Here is a 4,767-nt window from a genome sequence, read left to right as displayed (position 1 = left end):
TACACACAGACTTTTACATATTAATGCAACAGTTTGTTACCTATGTATTGTTTTTCTGCCTAGTAATTGCTAGGGTCACAAAAGTGAAAATGACACAATCTTTTCATCAAAGAACCTGTAGGTGAATCCAGCAAGTGCAATCACAACACAGTATGTTGAGGACTTGGATAGTCATGAACCAGGGACCTAATACAGAGTAATGCAATAGGATATCAGAGAAGTATTCTAAATTAAATAATATACAACTGGGTTATTGATCCTGAATTTGGTAAAAATAGGTTTATGACAGGGTACTTACCCACGCCATATGACCCAGAAAATATAATAAAGTTTCATATACAACACAACACACACATACACTTACAAATACGGCTTGCAGACACCACATTGCTCAAAATGCTTGTTGAGGATACCAGAAATGATAAGATAATATTTCCTTTATCTCCTATTATTCTTGCTGAAAATGATCAATTTTTAAAAGGATATATTTTCCATTTCTGGATAAGTGCATTAGACTCTACTTAAACCTTGATACTTGTGCATACCAAAGGAAATTGGGAGAAACAGAAGCATTATTGAAAGTAAATCACTTTTCAATCTCTCCACAGGAGGGGAGTATTTCAAAAGGCGAAATCTTTCCCAGAGTCAAAGCAGAGTTGGAGGCTGGAGGAGGGGAGGGTGGAGGGTGAATGATCCAATTGGCTGCCACACAGAGGCCTCAGCCTTTTTACTCAGATCACAGTGGGTGGCAGGCATTCCTCTAGCCCAAGAAAACCTCTTTTAGGAGGGGATCTTCCAAGGGCAGCTAAAGTCAGTGACCAGGGCCACCACGTGATAGAAAGAAAAGATGCTCCTGAAATTCTCAGTGTTCATCCTTTGGATTCAATTGGCATGTGAGTTTGAGAAGCTCCCAATTATGATAACAGGAAATCCTAAAGAGTCTGAAAATCCTTGAAGGTGAGTTATTTTACGGTACAGTGTGAAAGGAAGAATTAAAGAAGGAAGAAAGGGAGACAGTGGGGGAGGGAGAAGGGAGAGAGGAGGGAGGAAAAATCACTTCAGGTTGTGAAAAGTCCCTGATTCCCTTTCCTGGTGCCTTCCTTGTTTCTGAACAGGGGAGAGCACCCAGCAGCTGGAGCAGAGTCCTCGGTTTCTAAGCATCCAGGAGGGAGAAAATTTCACCGTGTACTGCAACTCCTCAAGCATTTTTGCCAGCTTTCAAGGGTACAAACAGGAGCCTGGGGAAGGTCCTGTCCTCTTAATGACATTAACTAAGGGTGGAGGAATGAAGGAGCAGAAGAGACTAAGGGCTCAATTTGGTAAGGAAAGAAAGGACAGCTCCCTGCTCATCACTGCAGCCCACCCTGGGGATGCAGGCATCTACCTCTGCGCAGGGGCACAGTGGTCCTGGGGTGCCGGCTGCCTGCACCCAAACCCTGCTGCAGGCCCCCACTCACACTGCTGCCACATTCCTCCAGCTCCTCCTCACACACCTCTTGGCATGAATAGTGATAACAACCCCAGCCCCTCGTGGAACACTTTCTGATGCTTTTCCAAAAAATTTCCCACATACACTGAAGAACAAGACCCCTCCGTTACAAGACAACCTTCTGGAAATGTAGCTCACTGTTAGAACCAGAAACAATAGGTGTCTAGAGCTCTCCAGTGTAGACAGTGGGGTGATGAAGAGAGTTGATGTGGAGGGACACGTGGAAGATATTAGACAGGGCGCATCAGAGTTCCGACTGGTCGTTCTATTTTCCTAAAGGCCACAGCCAGGAATGGTTAGTCCAAGGGATCAGAAATGGATGATTTTCCAGCTTTATTCTAGTACTCTGCAGTTGATGCAACTGCTATGTTCCCTGTCTATTAAACTAGAGTAGGGTAAAAAATAATTAGAAGAAAGTTGCTACTTTTTTTAACAGAAAGATGCCCAACGTGTATTTCAATAACCTCCAACTGTGATTCCAAAGCAATGTCCCCAGTTGGTGATTCTGAAACTGCTCAAACATTAACTACAATACCCTGTGTCTGCACAGGGTTTGCTTGGGCATTAGACTTTCAAAGGCAGATACCAAGAATTTCAAATTTTCAAGCCTGAAGAACATAGAAGTTGACAGTTCCCTCCACCTGGCAGGCCCTCCACTGGCCCATTTTTATACTTGAAGAATTCCTATTTGTTCTCTACAGAAAGATGATACAATACAAAACACAAGGGTTTTGGAGTCACAATAACTCAGGTTCAAATCTTGTCTTTGCAATTTTCTATCTCTGTGTCCTTGGGCAATTGTTTATCTTCTTCTACGCTGCCTTATAAATACATGTTATAAGAACACCTATCTTTCTGAGTTGCTGTACTAAATGAGATAAAATATACAAAATTATATGAAGTCCCAGGTGCAACATATGTACTCAATAAATGCCCCTTTAAATAATATTACTATTAATGCCTGTAGATAAATCTTATCCCTATTGTGAAATTTCCACTGACTCCTCAAGGAGGAATGAGTTAATCTCTGCCTAATATTCTGAATGCCCACTTTAGTAGTCACAAAGGCAGACACTGCGAGTTGCCAACATCATCACCATTTCTCTTCTGCTTCTTTATTAACAGAACTCTCAATTTTGATTTGGGCAACTATATCTGCAGCTTAAAAATATATATTCATATATATCACATTTTACATCCTTTCTTACAAATAAGGGTGGCATACAGCGAAGTTCTGACCAATAAGACATAATCAGAAACCTGCTAGGGATTTCCTGTGATGTTTTTGCTCTCCTGGTACAGGCACCACATTTTCCTGTCCCCTTTTCCAACTTTTGTCTTCCTGAAACATGGAAATGACAACTTTCCCACAAAGGAAAGCACCAGCAGAACCCCTCCCCAGTCCCATTCCTGATCATCCTCTAGATGCCAAGTAAAATCCCTCCCCCAGATTTATTTTTACATGAAAAATTTTAATAAACCATTATTTGGTTGACTTTTTGTTGCTTGCAGCTCAACACAACCCTAACTGTGGGAGGACTGACATAAAATGTCTTTGTGATTCTCTGTGCCCATGTGTAAGTGCAGAAAACAAGATATGAACAAAGTGCTGTATTTATACAAAGAAAGGACCTGCATTTATATTGATCATATGTATTTATTGAAGTATTAATGTTCTTATAATTTTTTATTAAGAAAAAATTAACCTTCACCTTTCTTTCAGAGAGGGCTCATTTTTAAATTTTCATCAATTTCTTACATTCATAGGAGACTATGGGATTGTTTTTCATCCCAAGGCTTTTAACCATAGACAACATAAATTTCCACCCAAATAATTAATAACAGTAGTCTTACATTTTTCTCACTTTTAGATTCAGTTATTTGTTTTTCTTGTTTTTAACCTCATATTACCCCAGTAACCTACTCCAAAGGCACCCCCCAAAAGTTTCATTACAGAGAGCTCTTTCATTTTGAAGGTTGTAAGGGCAAATATAAATTAAAAATAAGAAAAATGAATTTGAAGTTTATCCCCCTGTATAAAAAGAGAATGACACTCTCCTCCTCTCTTTTCTTAGAGTATTTACTTCAGAAAACTTGTAATTATGAATTCTTTCTCTGTCCTTTGAGATGTATGTAAACCTTTTAAAAAGCTAAATAAGCCTCTTGCCAGTTTTACAATCCAAGAATGTGGAGAATGTTCTGTAATTACATGGTGCTGTTTACATTTTGAATAAGGAAGGAGTGGAGAAAAATCGTGCTTCCCTTTTTAAAATTCAGTATCTGGTGAAGGTCTTCTGTGTCCTTCAATTGTCTTTCTGATCAGGTGTGAGAAGCGAAGAAGTGGAGCAGAGTCCTCAGTCCTTGATCCTACAAGAGAGGGAAGACGTTACCATCAACTGCAGTTTCTCAAAACTTTATATTCCTTACAATGGTACTGGCAGCAGCATGGTGAAGGTCCTATCTTCTTTATGATGTTAGCGAAAGATGGAGAAGGGTTATGACAAAACAGCTGTCACATTAAATGAAAAAAAGCATCAAAGCTCTCTGTTCATCAAAGCTCCTCAGTGCAGTCACTCAGGCACCTGCTTCTGTGGAGTAGAGACACAGTGATACCCAGGCCCCCAAACGCTGTACTCAAGCCTGAAGCTGGGCCACCGATGCTCTCCTAGCACAGGGCTCCTATGGGGCACTTAGCAGAAGGTTCATCCATAAAAAAAGAGAAACCTGAAGGAAATTCAATTTCATGAAGAAATAACGCAACAAGTGGACTATGCTCTTAAGATCATATCTATTTTAACATATTTTCTTGATAATTGTACAAATGCTGGGTAGGTAATTATATAATTGCATGTTAGGTAAATTAGATTAAGAAGAAATGAAACAAATTTCGGTGTTCAAAACCAGAGTGAACCATATATGTGAATTATTTTGTGTCTGTATTCTTGTCTGAGAATGAGAACTAATCTTCCTTTCTTCTGCTAGGTGTCTTCAGCTTCTCATTAGGAAGATAGTGAAAAAACAAACAAACAAAAATTTCTTTAGTCTGGTTTCTTGTAAGGCATCAGGATTGTACACCGTTACATCGATAACGTCACTTACCTTGAGAGGTCACTAGCAATAATTTTTTTTAAATTTTTTATTTATTGCAGTAACATTGGTTTATAACATTGTATAAATTTCAGGTGTACATCATTATACTTCTATTTCTGCATAGATTACATCACTTTCACCACCCATATACTAATTACAACCCATCACCACACACTTGTGCCAAATTA

General features: G+C 39.3%; 1 long non-coding RNA gene across 1 annotated transcript; it reads left to right on the top strand.

The window, feature by feature from the left end:
• Positions 1-822: 822 nt before the first annotated feature.
• LOC147917468 (uncharacterized) lies at positions 823-4,392 on the top strand. Its single transcript, XR_015551711.1, has 3 exons — positions 823-957; positions 1,116-1,319; positions 3,813-4,392. It is a non-coding gene; the product is annotated as an uncharacterized LOC147917468 (long non-coding RNA).
• Positions 4,393-4,767: the final 375 nt, after the last annotated feature.

The sequence above is a fragment of the Ceratotherium simum genome, chromosome 3 (assembly GCF_057802395.1).
Source record: "Ceratotherium simum simum isolate JZ-2026a chromosome 3, ASM5780239v1, whole genome shotgun sequence".
NCBI classification, from domain to species: domain Eukaryota; kingdom Metazoa; phylum Chordata; class Mammalia; order Perissodactyla; family Rhinocerotidae; genus Ceratotherium; species Ceratotherium simum.
Note: the sequence above shows the minus strand (reverse complement) of the source record. Positions and strands in the feature narration are given on the sequence as shown.